The 18,328-nt window shown below is 46.8% G+C and overlaps 1 long non-coding RNA gene across 1 annotated transcript; it reads right to left on the bottom strand.

The window, feature by feature from the left end:
* Nucleotides 1-271: 271 nt before the first annotated feature.
* Nucleotides 272-12,142, bottom strand: LOC142584181 (uncharacterized). The gene is made up of 4 exons (XR_012828718.1): nt 12,064-12,142; nt 9,497-9,623; nt 6,433-6,506; nt 272-389 (listed from the first exon to the last, which is right to left on the bottom strand). It is a non-coding gene; the product is annotated as an uncharacterized LOC142584181 (long non-coding RNA).
* Between the last annotated feature and the right edge of the window lie 6,186 nt (nt 12,143-18,328).

An 18,328-nucleotide genomic window follows, 5' to 3' on the forward strand; every position in this document is an offset into this window, starting at 1 on the left:
TATTGGTGCAGTGTGTTTCCGGGCAAATTGATTTCTAATTTTCAATGAACTTAGCTCCTGAGCTGAAGCTTCCTGTTTACCCCATATGCTCCAAACTGCAGATCAGATTTGGCATTTGAGGCAACAACTGTTCCCTCTCTCGCAGAAGTTTATCACTGCAAATAAAATTCAGCCATAGACAGCGTTCCGTCTCATCTCAGTGAGTTGCTCCATCGAAAGAAATTCATACAAAAGTTTAGCTCACCAAGTGCCGTTTCCAAACATGTCCGATGGTTCTTGCATTTGCGCGTAGCTTGTACTGGCCACTGTGCTGTTCACACTGCCGCTGCTGCTGCTGCAGACCGGAAGCTTGAAACAAGCGCTTCCGGTTTCTGTGTTGTGTGTATGTCCTGAAACAGAGGTGCCCATTTCGCATTGTGCGACAACGAGGCTACAGCATTCTGTGATATAAACGAGCGGGCAGCAAGAAGAAACCCTGACAGCATTGCGGCCGTCTGAAATGATTCTCTAAACTGAAAGAACAAAAGCTGGAAGCCACAACGTGATGTTACGAAAAGGACGCTGATGTGTTTCGGGAGTTGTTCATTGCTTTAGTCCTTCGTCTTTTCTGTCTAGACGGGAGCTTGGTTGACCGTGCAATGGCTGATTGTGGTTCTCTTGCTTCTGTCGCGCTTTGATAATGGCTGTGCTCTCTGACAAGCGACTCAGCGCCAGACGCCGGTGCGGAATGTCATACAACAAAATGTGACATGGAAATACACGTACGGAACAATGGTTGCATGCTAATTTGCTACTGTTATTGAAGAATGAAATGGAATAAACTTTCAATCTTTCACCTTTAATATCGCTAGAACAATATCAGGCTTCTGAAAACACCAGTTAACCCTGAAAACGAAGAATCTGGAACCGTATTGTTACGTGTGGAAAAACACAGATGAAAGAGGCTATATACAGGGTATTTACACTGAAGCCAGACCACCAGGCCGACATTCGCCCGCGCCAAGGGCACAGACCCACTTCGTCTTCGTTCTCGCGGCGGCTCGTCCCCTGAGCATCGCTCGATGATATCGTATGACTACCCCTCGGCGGCAAAAGCGCCGTCACGGTGCTGTTAAATATCCAAGGCGCGTGGAGAGTTGTAAGGTTTGAGTCGGGCGACGTGGACAATGTCACTGGTTGTCGCAGCGGAGGACGTAGTGGGCGTGGCTAGAGCGATTTCGTAGTTGACATCGGTTACTTGGCGAACCACGCGATATGGGCCTGTGTAGCAGGAAAGCAGTTTTTCACAAAGGCCAGCTTTACGCGATGGCGACCAAAGCAACACGAGGGTGCCGGGCACAAAATAGACATCACGGTGACGGAGGTCGTAGCGTTGCTTTTGCTTGCCTTGAGAGACTTGTAGACGAGTGCGCGCAAGTTGGCGAGCATGGTCAGCATGGGCGATAGCATCACGAGCATAATCGCTATTTGAAGCTGTGGTGGACGGAAGCACAGTGTCCACTGGTAGCATCAGTTCACGGCCATACAAGAGGTAAAAAGCCAGCAGTTTCGAGACGGGAAGAGATATACGCAAATGTAATGTAAGGTAGAGCCTGGTCCCAGTCACGGTGGTCGTCTGAAACGTATTTGGTTAGCATGTCTGTAAGGGTGTGGTTCAAACGCTCAGTGAGGCCGTTCGTTTGAGGGTGGTAGGAGGTGGTAAATTTATGCTGTATTGAGCAGGCTTATATTGAGCAGGCTGTATTGAGCGTACACGGTCATAGTCGTCAATGACTTTGGCTAAGAACGTACGGCCACGGTCTGTTAGCAATCGACGCGGAGCACCATGAATCAAAATGATATCATGCAGGAGAAAGTCCGCCACATCAGTTGCGCAACTGGTCAGAAGAGCGCGGGTTACGGCGTAGCGGGTCGCATAGTCCGCCGCGACTGCAACCCACTTGTTTCCTGATGTAGATTCCGGAAATGGGCCGAGAAGGTCTAAGCCGACACGATGGAAGGGCTCGGCAGGGATGTAGAACGGCTGCAGGTAACCAGCGGGAGGCTGGGAAGGCCTCTTGCGTCGTTGGCAACGTTCACAAGCAGCGACGTAACGTCGTACGGAACGGGCAAGGCGCGACCAGAAAAAACGGTGACGTACACGGTCATAGGTTCGAGATACGCCGAGGTGTCCTGCCATTGGTGCGTCATGGAGCTGTTCTAGAACGGTTGATCGGAGGTGTTTAGGTATGACTAGTAAGAACTCAGCCGTCCGGATGAAGGTTATGACGGTACAGAGTACCGTCGCGGAGGACAAAGAGGCGTAGAGTGGCGTCAGCCGGAGTGTTCAAAAGGGTCGATGAGTGCTCTGATGTAGGCATCACGACGTTGCTCGTCGGCAAAATGAAGCAGCTGCGACACAAAGAATACACAAGCAACACTGGTAATATTGGAGGAGTCAGGGTCGTCAACAGGGTAACACGACAAGCTGTCAGCGTCTTGGTGCAGGCGGACAGACTTGAAGACCACGGAATATGAAAATTCTTGTAGCCTCAAAGACCATCGATCAAGCCGGCCTGTAGGATCTTTTAGCGATGAGAGCCAGCCGAGAGCATGATGGTCAGTGACTACAGAAAAAGGGCGACCGTAAAGGTATGGACAGAACTTCGCAACCGCCCAGACTACAGCAAGGCATTCTCAATCTGTAATGGAATAGTTGCGCTCCGATGGTGTGAGGAGGCAGCTCGCATAAGCAATAAGGCGATCCTGGCCACGCTGACGCTGGCCTAAGACGGCACCTACGCCATGACCGCTGGCATCTGTACGCAATTCTGTAGCGGCTTCAGGGTCGAAGTGGGCGAGAGTGGGTGGTGAGGAGAGAAGAGTGACGAGACGAGAGAAGGCGACGGCTTCTGCAATAACCCACGATAATTGTACGCCTTTCTTCAAAAGATTAGTTAGGGGTCTAGCAACTGCCTCAAAATTTTGAACGAAACGACGAAAGTACGAGCATAGCCCGACCAAACTTCGAACGTCTGCGGCTGTCTTCGGAACCAGAAAGTCTCGGACAGCGCGAGTTTGGTCGGGATCAGCTTGTACTCCGGAAGCGTCAACGAGGTGGCCCAGAACAGTAATTTGGCGGCGGCCGAAACGAGATTTGGACAAGTAAAGTTGCAGCTTCGTCTTTCGAAATACATCAACTACAACTGTTAGACTCAAGTTGAGTGTCCAACGTGGGCGAGAAGACGATGACATCGTCGAGGCAGCAGTGACATGTGGACCATTTGAAACCACGGAGCAAGGAGTCCATCATACGCTCAAAGTGACAGGGGCGTTGCATAATCCAAACGGCAATACTTTAAATTGGTATACGCCAACAGTTGTGATGAATGCTGTTTTTTCTCTGTCCATAACGTCAACAGCAATCTGCCTGTATCCAGAACGAAGATCAATAGAAGAGAAATAGCTGCAACCATGGAGGCAGTCAAGGGCGTCGTCTATACGTGGGAGCGGGTAGACGCCCTTCTTAGTAATGTTGTTCAGATGGCGGTATTCTACACAGAAGCGCCACGTGCCATCCTTCTTAACCAACACTGCAGGTGACGCCCAGGGACTCGAAGAAGGCTCAATGATGCTTTTGTCTAGTATTTTGTTGACTTCACTTTGAATTACTCGGCGTTCCGACCCAGAAACTCGATACGGTCGTCTGTGAATAGGAGTAGCATCGCCAGTAAGAATCCGATGCTTGACAGCGAGCGCCTGGCCAAACGGGCGATCGTCGAAGTCGAAAATATCTCTGTAGGACGATAATACTTGGTAAATTGCTTCAGCCTGCGCAGATGACATGTCCGTCGCAACTATTTTCTGTATCTTAGTATTGGCGGCCGAGGCTGGCACGATGGGCCTGCTAAGCTCGCAAGAAGCATCGGTCGATAAAGTTACCATGTGATGGTCGCCGAGACTATCAACGTTGGCAAGGCAAATACCTTGCGATAGAATTTGCTTTGCCAATCAAAAGTTAAAGATAGGCATGAAAGTGCGGTTCGCAGTAATAGTAAGTATACTGCGAGGCACGGTAACGTCATACTGCAGTGGAATGTCGGGCAGAGGTGTGACGAAGTACTTGCCATCAGGGACAGATGGTTCAGACAAGAGTTCAATATAGGCTATTGATTTTGGCGGCAGGCGAATAAAGTCGGTGGGGCGTAGGCGGCACTGGGGTGTGTCAGAACGTTCTGCGAGAATCGGCAACTCGAGGAGAAGGGTACTGGAAGAGCAGTAAATAAGAGTGGAATGCGCGGAGAGACAATCGAGGCCGAGAATGAGGTTGCGGGGGCAATGAGCAATCACGGTTAAGAAGACAGGAGTGTGGCTGCCGGCGATAATAACACGTGCCGTACACATGCCGATGATAGGCACAGTACCGCCATCCGCAACGCGCATGACGCGTGCCGACGCTGGGGTGAGGAGCTTGTTAGTCGTCGCCCGAAGGAAGCACTCATAATAGAAAGATGTGCACCTGCATCGATGAGGGCCGTGACAGGATAGCCATCAACGTCAACGTCAAGAAGGTTTTGGTTCGTGTGTAACGTGGGCAGAGGATTTGAGGGCAGGGTGGACTAGCAGCTTCACCTCCAGAAGCTGCAGTGCCTAGCTTTCCGGCTGCATCCGGGAGGCGATAGGCGACGGAGAGAAGCGACGGTGTTGGGGCGAACGAGACTGATGGCGTCGAGGTCAGAGAGAGCGGCTGTAGCGAAGGTTCGGAGCAGGAACATCAGCGGCGATCGGTTCATTGCAGGTAGCATAGGGAACCGAATGTCCAAAGGGGCGGGAATGAGCGGCGGTGTATATCCGAGGAGGTGGTGGCCATCGGTTGCGGCAGTGACGAGCGACGTGGCCGATGCTACAGCAGTGGAAGCAGATCTGCCTGTCATCAGGGGTACGCCATTCGGAGGGCCGGACAAGCCGAAGCCGTTGCAGAGGCGGTCTCATCAGCGGGAGGCATGGTGACAAGTTCGATGTACCGACCACTCCGGAGTTCCATGCTGAGGACGGGGATCGCTGACCTCCACCAGAATGTTACGTGTGGAAAAACACAGATGAAAGAGGCTGTATACAGGGTAGTTACACTGGAGCCAGACCACCAGGCCGACACTCGCCCGCGCCAAGGGCACCGACCCACTTCGTCGTCGTTCTCGCGGCTGCTCGTCCCTGAGCATCGCTCGATAATATCGTAATAGCATTTTATGATAGAACCTGGACATCTTGGAAAATTTTATGGGTTTTCGTCATATCAGCGCTGAGACAAAGATAATGATTTCACTTGAAATTGTGAGCTTTCGTTCTTCGATTGTGTTTTAGCAGAGCAAGGTCATTAAAGTGCGAGCGTATTCCAGCTGACTTGGCTTTTAGAGGCTAAAGGCGTTTGCACTCAGTTCATGCGAGTGGAGCTTGCACTCCATTCTTAGGTTATCACAGTACATTGGATGAGGCAAATCATTCTTAGAAGTAAAATGATTTAACTGATGCAAGGAAAGTTTGGATCAACCGAATAGCGAAAAGGTTTATAAAAGGAATTTAATCAACCACACCTGTGCAAACGGCGATGCTGTTGAGCATTAGTGGCACGTTAAAGGAGCAGTGATACACATAATTCGAATAGGAGTTATTGTGTGGGATTGATTGATGGGGGCACACACACATCGTCTGCAAAATATAAACGGCGAATATAGCTTAGAACATATTCAAAATCAATGCTAAAATACGCTTCAGCGCAGACAATGGCCACGCTGACGGCAGCACAAGCCATGGGCTAAAATTCTGATTCTGAGTCGAAATAACGCGGAGTAAAGTGACCTCGAAAGTGTGCATGTCAAAACGTTGCGCGAAATAGTAAATTATTGGCGTAGCCACCGCTGCAATCGTCCCCGAGAAGCGGCTTGCCGGGCTAACGCGTTTCCTCAACGCTACCAACGACATCGGGAAAATTAAATTGCACTGTCCCTTACAAGCGACAGAAATGTGCAGACGTTGATCGTGTTGACGAATACAGGTGCTTTATCACGAGCTGCGGACGGATCGCAAAGGCTGTCGGCCTTGGATCCGACGACGAGCGAGCTAGGCCTACACAGTTTTCCAGTGATCGCCTGCTCACCTGGCTTGCTCGTTCGCTACCGCTGGCGTCGACGAGCGGCAGAAGCAAATAAAGAAAGACAAGGTCGCAACATTTTTGTCTCAGTAGTCCATTAAAGGTCCCCTGGTGATGAGGATAAATCCGGTGTGAAGCACTACAGCGTGCCTCATAATCAAATCGTGCTTTTGACACGTATAACCTCAGAATTCATTCATTAATGCTGCGTAAATGTGCCGTGTGCGATAGCCAATGTTAGCTCCCTCCCTAAAATTGAAAGGAACCCGTGGTATACTAACGGCCGATAACCTTCCCACACCTACCGTAGACGGCGGACGTGCCATCAGCCGGTTGGTAATGCGTGTTCCATCGGCGAACACCGGTGGTCTCTGCAATTCTGCAACACCAGACAGATATGCACATCAACACTGAGACAACAGTGATTGGACAAAGATTCTATCTGAAGCCAATGTTTCGAATAGGAGACAACACACCAGAACAAGTTCCCTTGTATAAACGTTTGCCTCCAAAATCTTTCAGACATACAAGCACATCACACTGAAAGAATATACTGCAATCTATGATATCGGAATGAAAGAGTCCTTGTGCCAATATAGACGCAGTCTTCGCGGAAGGGCGAAGCAGTTGCATCTATAAATAATATTAGAACAACCGCGAAAGTAAGGCTAGTAGTATTTAGACAGTGTATACTCTAATAAAGGCTCACGTATTAACGAAACACACGTTGTACCGCGTGCCCAATCACATGCATAACACGTAAGCTAATGACCTCTAACATGCCTGGTCAAAAAGATGGCTTTATGAGGAGGGCCCCCGAAGCAGACTGCAGGTGTTTGTCCAAAGGCAAACGTTCCCTAATGCCGCTACCTTTGAAGCGGTCTTTCCGCTGCACAGGTCAAGAGAGTGGGAAGCCATTGCGTACCAAGGCGTAAGGCTTCTCTGCTCGACGTCTCTTGGTCTCTACCACCCCCCCCCCCCCGCGTAGAAGTTCACGTGACTTCCAAAAGTGCGCCTGGGCGGCACATGCGCAGTGAAACTTATGATAGAAAGGTGGTTGCGACGATGCAAGAATCCCTTGAGATTTCCTATCAATCTTTCTCCCAGTATCACCTAGAGGACAATTTGGCGCCACCATTCTCGTTCACCAATAGGCTTTATGCCGCCATGGTAAGGCCGGAATATCGGTATCCGAGGCGTCGTCTCTAATATGGCTTCGCTAGAAAGATGGTCATGACTTCATGGACGCAGAATTATTCATATGAAATATTCGTTAAACGTTTTTATTCACCGTCGCAACATCTTTTGATAAGGTTTACTCACCTACAGTAGATAAGGATAGGCTAGCGAAATGTTGCCATGCTTACGCAAATCTTGTCTGTTCTCTAACTTAAGTGGCTCGCAGGCAATTTACGCATTTCATATTTTACATACAAGCACATGCGCTCATGCCCGAAAATAAAAAAAAATACTGGGTAACATCAAAGTAGGAACAGTTCATTACGTACTATTCTAGCAGAAAAATATAAGCATCACTAAAGACGAAACGGTGCTGGCCATGCGCGTCTTCGAGGTTTCCTGTCCCTGAGAAAACGATGCCGAACCTTGGTCTCCAAATCCCGCTTTCTCATGCTTGGAACACAAAGGCGCAGCTGAAGTTTTTCTTCTACGTGATGTACTAGAATCTGATGTAGCTCCTGTATTTGCAAGCAATTCAGAGAAGGTTAGGTCTTAGGCCCCAATAGCGATTTGTATCCCGCTAAGATAGTTCATTTACGCAACACACGGATACGGGAGAACTTTCGCACGCAGGGGCTCTCAAGGCTATTAATATTGCGTGGATGTTTGACCCAGGGTATTCACGGTATGATTTATATCGGAGAGTTGCGTCAAGGCAGCCGCCTGTGTTGATGCTGCATCGAAAGCCTCTGTGAATACGGTAATTCAACCGCCACAATGTGTACCGAATGCCATTTGTGGCCTGGAAGCCAAATAATATTCCCCGGCCTGGAGCGATCAGTCAAGAATCTAACATTGGACATTCAGCTGTGACCTGAAATTTGAGAGGCTATTTGTAATGTTCGGTCAAAGATCTCATAAGCTCGTTAAACAACGGAGTTACGCTGACAATTTGGCGATTGTTAATGGCCAACTCATGCACACCCATCTAGCTATCTCGGAAACCGAAGCCTCATTTGACAACGCGTTCGAGCCACCTGCCAAGGCGTGTTTTGCCGCTCTTCGGCAAGCTTATTCTGTATGGCGATAGCAAGTATATGGACACTCCAGACGCAGTTGTGCCGTCGGCATCACCGTCGCCGTGATGTTCTGTATAAATTCCAAGGGCGACACTGCTGTCTACGCTCTCACAACGCTGTATGTGCGAGTGTAAGCGCGCGTTTATTTAACTGGTCACTCACATCTTTGAAATCAGAAAAATGGCTTTATTGCTAGAATAATGGACGCGTAAGCCTTTGAAGAATTCTGGTATAGGGGACAGCTGTGCAATTCTATAATATCGCGTGGATGTCAGCGGGAATGTATCGGCCACGTATGATGAAGTAAATCAGCGAAACAATCGTGAACGCGCGTGGAAGCATAGCCCACGGCAGGCTAAATTAAAAAGAACATGTACTTTCACATCATCGACTATAGGGAGTGCTTAATTACCAGAAAAAAAGAAATTGTAGGATTTCGCAGTACTTTCCTTGACATTTTGACGCATTTCATGATCTCTTACTGAGATATTCGCGGCTGAGCAACTGCACAAATAACGCTTACCTAATAACTTTCTCATTATTGCCATTGAAATGTTTGGCGGATGTGAAAATATTAAAAATTCAAAAAGTAATTTCTTGTGTTTTTATGTAACAAAACCAATATCTTATGTACGCTGTAGTGCGGGAGTACGGACTAATTTCGTCCGCTTTGCTTACTGCATGCGCACCTACGCTGCATTGCCTCGGTAGACTAAGACATGCTCTGTTTCATTATACGGGCTTTCTTTTAGGTGAAAATCTTGCTCCTCACTGTGTTCATATATTTCACAGGGGGTCTGACTATTCGAGGTAACCATCCTGAAAGCGTGCATTTACCTGTAACGTTGGTGCTGCATGCTGCCTCTTCCCTTTCCTGTTTTTTTTTTTTTTGCTCTTTCCGCGTCAAGTTGCGGTCTTGCAACTATTACGTATCTCATGGCAAGCTCCGCCTCCCGAACCCTCAAAACTTCTGATGCAGTGCCTGTTTCAGGCATCAGACCTAGCCCTCCCCGTGAGAAATTAGCCAGCACAGGCATGATTGTTCGCCGGGTAGCCATCCCTTTTGTCTCTGAGTTTCTTTGGAAGTAAACACTTCTAAACGTGGGCTCACCTGGCGCCGCCTTCAATAATAGCTGATGTTTGTTTCGTGCCTATGCGGCTTCCGCTGTGCGTTGCGTGATCAATGCTGCTGCTGAATGCCTGGTGCAGGTAACTAGTGCTGCCATTGTCAGTGACACCTGTACAATCCAAAGTGCAAAGGTCTTCATTCTCCCCTGTGGAAGGGCAATTCAAAAGAAATGAATATTTCATTCTGAAAGGTGGTGCGAGGCAAGAAGCTTTTAGTCATGGGAGTATACCCTACTGCAGTGCTTCAGGAGTTGACGCTTTTCCTTTCAGCAACTACGTCTTGAATGCACGCAACAACTTGGTGCTCGGCGATGAGTATGCCGCGCAATATCTTAATTCTGCTGATAGATTATTACGTTCTATCTCATACTGTGGACATAACACAAAAGTGTTCGAAGGAAAATAGCACATGTTGATTTCTTGTGCGTGCAACCCTTGACCTAGTATATTTGATTTATTATCTAGTAATAAGCGCATTAGATACGTCATGCAGTTCTTGCCTTTAGCTAAACTATTACGAGGATTACACCTGACACGTTACAGATAAGGGCAAAGAAAAGTAAGGACACATTTTTACTAAGGGCTTATAATTATTTTGTTTGAAGCCCGATCAATGGTTCTTGACTTCCTATGACACATACATGTGTTAGCAAGCGACGTACTCGTCTTCCGGAAACTGGTTATTCGAACCCCATTTGGCCACTCCTGCGGCTGAAGTTCCTAAGCTTAGGCGATAAGCAATGCATAATTAGCAACTGATTAAGAAATCGAAAACGGTTGTCCTCGACAATGTCCCGCCAATCTCCCTACATATGCCATCAACAGTATATAGGAGAACTTTCAAAACGATTGGTCAATGCGATTATCAAGGATTCGTGTTGCAGACAGAAGATTAGCTTGGAAAGAAATATGGAAGTCTTAATTCACGGGGCAATGCCATTAAATGGTGCAACGGGAAGCGTCAAATTCCTTTAAAAGTGTGGGATGTGTGAATAGTGCTGCAAGAATTGTAGCTAGTAGCGCACGTTCTCTAAGTGCGCAGAAATTGCTTGACATTGAAAAAAAGGAAAACGGGAGAGATTAACAGGCGAGAATACGGCAGAACCCTTCTCAGGATGCTACGAGGTTCCCTACAAAACGGTGAAGGGCACACCGCATTGCTGAATACACCTTTATAGGCAATCTGATTAGGAGAAAGCCGGCTAAGAATGGTAATCACATTACACACAATGCCATAGTGTCTATACCTTCGAACGTCACAAAAGCATTAAACGCCAATTCCCACCGACATCACTAATGATTTGAGTTGCATTATCTTTGACTTCCAACGAACTACAGTGCGATTGATTAAGCGTAATTTAAGGAGTTCATTTTTAATATCAAGCATACTTACTTTTGCTAGTCACGCCATTAAACTCTCAATGTACATCAGTCAGTGTTATTGAAGAGGTTGCACAGATACCAGCAGAACGAAGAATTCTTGAGATATCCATAGAATTCTAATCAGCTTACAGAATAGAGCATTCAGTTTGGAAGGCCGTTGTATCAGCAAGGTGTAGACTTTCTTCTTAACACAGCGGTATAATCTTCAGGTGGACCCACACTTATTGGAAATCGTTGTGTACTGTGATTCTTAACCTATCAGTGCGATTGAAGTTTGTTAAAGCTTCAGAGACATATGGTGGGGATACTTGGTAAAGATTTATGCTAACAGAGCGAAAGAACTAGCGAATAATTTTGTCTCATTGAGTTACGTTTTCATTAAATTTCTAGTGTTTACGTTGCAGTTGTTGCTTCTTCTGGGTATAAAATCACAGAGTTTCAGCATAAATTGACTTGGGCTGCCCCAAATTGTAAACTGTAACTTGTATGCAGTGGGATATGTCGGCTGCTGATAACATGCTACACGTGAACAATTCTCACGCTGTGCCGAATATGTTACAGCAGCATTATAACCCTTTGGTATAGACGTCGTAAACGCCACCCTGATCGCAAATCACACGCTGCGATGGTATCATAACATTTTCTCTTCTGAGTTTGATCGGTTCAAAGAAAAAAGTATCTAGTGGTAGCGCGACAGACGTACTGATATTCTGCTTGCTAAACGAAATTTTAGATCAGTTGGCACGCACTGGTTCCAGTTGCGAGTGAATTGATCATGACATGGATCCTAGTCTCGCATCCTGACGTGACCATCTATGAGCGCGCATTCTCAGTTCAGCCATATAAGCACAAATTCATTCAAAAACTTCAACTGCATAATGACGTATGAGTTTGCATGTATTCCCACCAACACAGACTGAGTGAGAGCAAGGACAGGAAAGGCAGAGAGGTATACCAGACGAGCACCCGGTATGCTAACCAACATTGGGGGTGATGGAAAGGGGACAGATTTCTTTTAAAAACATTCATGGAGTGGCTCATGCGGAAACAGTGTTGGCGCCGCTGGTAACTTGTCTCTTTATACGCAATAAGTACACTTCTGCCACGCAACATGTTGGAGCTATCTTCCGTGTTTGTTGTAAAGGCGAGTGACCATGGCCTACGTACCGTCGACGTTGTAAGTCCCGTCGGTTATTGGCCTCTGCTCGGTGTTCCACTGGTAACGCCAGGCGTCGTGAGAAAAGCTGCAATTAATAAAGGTGTTGGTGTCAGACACAACTGTGGCGAAAAAGTTGAAATGACGTTTTTATTAAAGAAAGTTCAAGCAAGGCAAAGCCCTATTTAGTAAACAGGCTACTTGAAATGTTTCGCACTCACTAAAGGCACTCTGCGCTGGCTGGAAGAGCACAAACAGCACACGGGGCAACATGTGGTGCAGGGCACTCGTTTACCATGGTCGAAACGGCCCGTACCTTGACCTGCCCGAACACTGTCAGCTTAATGGTTAAATTACAACGGGTATAATGCCTCCGTGTGTAGTTCCCTATATAACATGCGCGTTCCACATGCCACAGTGACAGAATCCTAATAATTCAGGAAGAAAATATTTTGCTCCATGGAACATTTATTATGCACCAATAACAAAACAGGTTGGGGCATAAAAAAGACAATGTGCGGAGCGTTTCTGCAATGCTCATGCAGAAAGATTTCCCTTCATACCCTCATGTTGTGGTTCGTCATCGCCGTGGATTATGTAGTATTTTTTCGCTAATTACTATCACGACTCGTGTATCCCGGAGCTGTGAGAAATGCAGAGCATTTTAGGTAGTATTTGATATTATGAACTTCAATAACTTGCTCTTAATGCAAAACAGATTTTGTCCCATAGTAAAATGTCAATTTGAACAGTTCAGAATGAGAGGATGAATTCGAATGAATTGCGGATCAACGAAGATGGAGTACATAAATATTTCTTTGCAAACAATGCTAAGTTTGCTTCTGCTATGTCAGTCGCAGCTGCTTATCTGAGAATTTATTGAAGGACCAAGTTTGTTGTGAGAACAGCATTAAAAAAAATGACAGTCACTTTAGCATACGCCATAGGTGGTTGAGGTTAATGTCGGCGCGCTCAAGAGAGAACCATCGAATTACTCGACATTTTCGTTCGAATGCATTCTTCCTTATTATTTCTTTTTCCGAATAAAGGTCGTGGGTTCGAGCGCCCTAATTAGGCTACCTTAACTGTGCCTTAGTCATATTCGCCCTAATTAACAGAAAATGTCGTGGATTCGACTCGTGTCAAAGGTACTTAATTCGAGTGCCTTAACTGACTCTACAATAATTGATTGTCTTTTTTGGCGTGGTTGGTGGCGTCGATATGGCAGCGATTTTAAATACGACGATGACGAACGAGCCAGTAGTGATACGACCACTGGGAACTTCTGTGCAATCACAACGCGACCTTGAAACAGAGATCTAAGGCTTTCCGCCTTAAATATGTCCGATGACGGATACACTGTACAGCATAAGCATAGCTGAAACGCGACGTACTAGTGCAATTGTTCTCAAATGGTAAAGAGTACCGCAGCATATGGTGACTTTCCCCTTCTTTGTAACTGTAGTATAAAGTCGCGTAAGTTTTCTTTTTTAAAAACAATTCGGAGCCCTGTAATATAAATTTCAGTGGTAAAATAACCCTTAAAAACAATACCAGCAGTGGTTTCATTGTCCCAATTACTTCGAGCGGGAAAAGGGTCAGCTTACCCAGCACTTTGTGTTCTCTTCAAAATACATTGGTCGCCCTTAGGCAACAGGCAATTCTACAAGCAATCATCTTCAAACTGCTGCTTTTCCTCCACCGGCCTTATGTTCAATTTTCCGGACTTTAATGTCTCTGTTATCTTTGTACCAAGTTTGTTAACACTGACACACATGCGTTACAATTTATCGCTCCCGCACATCCCACGAAACAACCGACATGCGCATAATCTATTGCATCATACGCCGCGCCCGCGAATAGGTTAAATACAAGTACGTTGATGTTTAAAAGCGCAATCGATGAAATATGCCGACCATTGAATTTTCTGCTTCTTCAATCTCAGCCTTCAAATCTACATTTCAACACTGATTGCAGTCTGCTTTGCTGTAACATAAATAACCTGTATTTTTCTTTATTTCTTTTGCTTTGGTGGCACATGCTTGTTTTTCTAAATTAATATAATGAACAATAATTAACATCAATGTCGACTTTAATTCGACCTAAAGCACTGGTTACTTGTCTGGGGAAGAACAACATATACAAACCTACAAACCTAAGCTCTTTATTTATCTTACAAAAAATTGCACCGACTCTTATGATACTTCCGAATGCCTAATTTGAACGCAGCTGCATACGTGTTTTGATTTCGCGATATTTTGGCAGGCGCGGACAGTGTCTCTCTCGCGCGGCTCGTTGCAAACGGAGCCAAGTAGAGCGCAACTGCCTCGCTAAGTGGGAGATCGCGAGAGGCAGCGCGTGGGTAACGCGGGGCGCGATTCAATGCAGCCGCCGCAGTCATAACTTCAGTGTCGTAATCCCATTGTCATTATGCCATCACACCACCCTCGTTGATGTATCGACGTCATTCTTTTGCTCGTTATTCGGCCGCAGTTATGCTGTCGCGATCGTGTCGGGATTATGCCGTCGTCGTCATGCCATCGTTGTCATTGCGTCGTCGTCGCACAGACGCTATCATGCGTTCGTTGTCATTACGGTATAGTCACCATGCCGCCTTGGCGGTGCGCTCGACGTCATTATCGCTTTTTCATCCGGTTGCTTTACCGTCGCCATCATGCCGTCCTTGTTATACCATCATCATGACTTACGAGCGCGCCTGTAATTGTCGTGATGCCGTCGCCATTGTACGACTTTACTATTACATCAATATCGTTCCTTGAAATTAAAATTAAGTTATGAGGTTTTACGTACCAAAACCAAGACCTGATTAGGAGCCACGCCATAGTGGGGGAATCCGGAAACTTTGACAACCTGAGGTTCTTTAACGTGATTCTAAATCTGGGTACATGGGTGTTTTCGCATTTCGCTCCATCGAAATGCGGCTGGGGTGGCCGGGATTCGATCCGGCGATCTAGTAATATCATTCCTTCTTATTCCACCATCATTCCGTTAGCGTCATACAGTCATCATGCCTCTAGGCTCATATGTTACCTTGCCAACGAAAGTCATAACAAAGCGGTACAATATTTGAGCATTTGGTATATAGTCGAATCATCGAAAGTATTAGAATTATCGCTGCACTCTGAAATGAACGTCACTCAAGCGATATGGCCTGTCACTGCATTGCTCCATTGCCTTACACAGCCGCCGTGGTTGCTCAGTGGCTACAGTGTTAGGCTGCTGGCCACAAGGTCGCGGAATTGAATCCCGGCCACGGCGGCCGCATTTAGATGGGGTCGAAATGCAAAAACAACCATGTGCTTAGATTTAGGTGCACGTTAATGTTTCCCTGGTGATCGAAATTTCCGGAGTCCTCCACTACGGCGTACCTCATAATCAGAAAGTGGTTTTGGCACGTAAAACCCAATTATTTAATTTATTTTGTCTTTAGACGGAGGCCTTTCTTTTTACTATATTTGCAAACGAATATGGCGCAGTCCGTACGCATTTGACAAACTTGCAAGAGTGCTGAGCATGACAAGCACGTTAGCACCACCTCCACCATACCCGGTGTGTAGAATAACGATTGATATTGTGCGCGTTTCACACATGAGAGTTCTCCTCCATAGGAAAATTTCGACAGTGGAGGCATAGTTGCACCACGGACAGCATTACGCACCGTCTGTGATTTGCTTTATTCAAACAAATTTTTCCAAACGCGGGCTCAGCTAGCAATGTTTTTCGGAATGACCGACGCTTCCAGCATGCCAGCGCGGCTTGTACTGGGCTGTGCCTGGTTGATGCTGCTGCTGGGCGCCACGGTTGGGCAACTGGTGACTACGCTTTGAGTGACATGTGTATGGCCTGAGAGAATAACAGAAGTGTTAGTTCGTCACTTTGCAAGGGTCATTCAAAGAGCGTCAACACATCGTGCTGAAAAAACAAAACACAAAATTTAGATGACGTATAGTGATAGGGTAATCTGATTTCAGTGCTTCCGTATGCACTGCTCTTTCTGTGACTATATCTTCAATACATATGACGAAAGAGACGTGCTTGACGGAAAATATATAACGTTGGATTTCCCCCAAAATATGTGCTGTATTTGGTACACCAGAATAGAACACGACAGTGTTCCATGCCAAAGGTGAGATTAGTCATTTATAACGCGATAGCATTGCGGGCCTCGTGTCGAAGATAATTCGGTGTCTGTGTCGGGCACCGGCGTTGGCCATCTTGTGAACAAAAAATCATTCCGAATCAGGCATGCCGAATCGCGCAGGCCTTCCGTGTAGCGCAAATGTGTTACTGAACTAAGTGAATTTAAGTAAAAAGCATCCGAACCATAGTAAACTTCGACTTACACACAACCTACAGACATTAGAGCATCAGACTGTAATGTTAATATACGAGAAAACCTTTTACGCGGGAACGCTAGCACAAGCCGATTTTGCAGCTTTTCCAGCGTACCACGGGCAGTGGCGTATCCATTTCCGTGCAAAACCATCCAGATGGCGCTCGCCTCTGGGCACAAGCGGCCCCCACAAGAAGCCGCGTTTCAACCAGAAAGCTCACCTTCGTGAGTTGCGTTTGCGGCCACCGTTTCCCGGTGAACATTACGGTTACATAAGTTGCAGTTACCGGGAAGCGCGAGAAGCAGTGAGGGACCTTTGAACGGTATCGCGTTCCACTCTTAAAGGCGAAGCTAAAGCGTCCTGCAAGTTTCGTTGTGCCTAATCAGTCCAATCTTTGCTCTACATTTCCAGCAATAAGCATATTTGAGGCTTTACTTTAAGTACTTTAATACTTTAAGTATTTACTAAGGTAATTGCAAATAGAATCAGGAACACCTTAGACTTCTGTCAACCAAAGGACCAGGCAGGATTCCGTAAAGCCTAGGTAGTACGGAGGATTAGTTCCTTTCTCGTTTCGTATGTGTTTGTCCCTGTAGTGCCGGCATTGCAGAATGTGGTCGCGCGCTGACCATGCCCATGCACTAGTTTGTTTATGCTCCGGCGCTAGCTGCCGGCGCGGTAAATCAGGTGAAGCAGTGGGCACTGACGGGCCGTGTGGTGATGGCTGCTCCTAAAAGTACACCGGAAGTACGCGAATCGCAGAATCTAAAGGTACATCGGCCGTACCTGATTTGCTTAGGATTCGCTAGCTCGCCCGGTCCACGTAAAAGAAGTTTATTTAGCTCAAAGGGGACCATTAGAAAAATACGCCTTTGAAAGGTCGCGGCGAGCAGCATTCGAAAAGTCTGACATGAACCCAGTCATCCTTCACCGCGTGGACTTCTATAACAGGCACGAAGACCCGTGCAAGTTTTTGCATTTCACCATCAGCAATGATAGGCCGTTGCTCCAGGAAAACCAGGGGTGGCCTCGAACTCGGCAGGGCAATGCCGTAGCAGCTAGGGTGCGCGATACGGTGACCAAACACGAGCGACCAACATATTCCTCGATAGAAGCATTTTCTTCCCGCAGGGTCATTACTTCGGACCTTAACGACAAATGGCCACCGCTGTGCTTTCCGTGGATATTTTCGCACCACCTTGCATCGACGCGCAAAAAAAAAAGCTAAGATTGTCGCCCGCGTAGTACGCAGTCGGAAGTTGTCTGTCAAAGGCCTGCTTTGAAGTAGGAACAAATCTATAGCTATCAACGCCTCTGTTTCGGGTCATACGTACGGGGGACAGTATTCAGCGAGAATTTTACAAGCGGCAAGACTCACGTAGCGCAGTAGGCGGACGTGCATGAAGCGCCCTCGAAGAATTCTTGGCTTGTGCTCGGACTTGCTTCGTCGCCGAAGGTAAACAGAGGAGGCATGTTTCCACTGTGACTTCCTGCCATGGCTGTTTCGGCGTCTCCGGAGCACTAGCGTCTGTTTCGTGACAGAAGCACGCGGAATCCTAGCGCATGCGCAGTCAGTGCCGATGAGGAAAGGGAACAAATGAAACGTTTGACTCTTTGGAAACTAGAAGACAGCCGTGCAGCTTATCTGAAAAAAAGAGACGATAGGGTGGCGCCACTACCTCGACGATAAAATACTCATAATTTAACGGTTGAAAAGGCGTTCTAATGACTCGCGCTGTCTTCCCACCATATCATCATAGCCCTCTCCCTCTCCCATATAAAACGGTTGATATGAAATGTCTTTTTTGAAGGGAAAGCCTAATATTTTTCACGGGTCGAAAATTTGACGTCCGGCCTTATGGCATGAAAATTCAAATGGATGCACGAATATTTCTTTATCAATAAAAACGAAAAGGGTTCC

The sequence above is a fragment of the Dermacentor variabilis genome, chromosome 6 (assembly GCF_050947875.1).
Source record: "Dermacentor variabilis isolate Ectoservices chromosome 6, ASM5094787v1, whole genome shotgun sequence".
In the NCBI taxonomy this organism is placed as follows: domain Eukaryota; kingdom Metazoa; phylum Arthropoda; class Arachnida; order Ixodida; family Ixodidae; genus Dermacentor; species Dermacentor variabilis.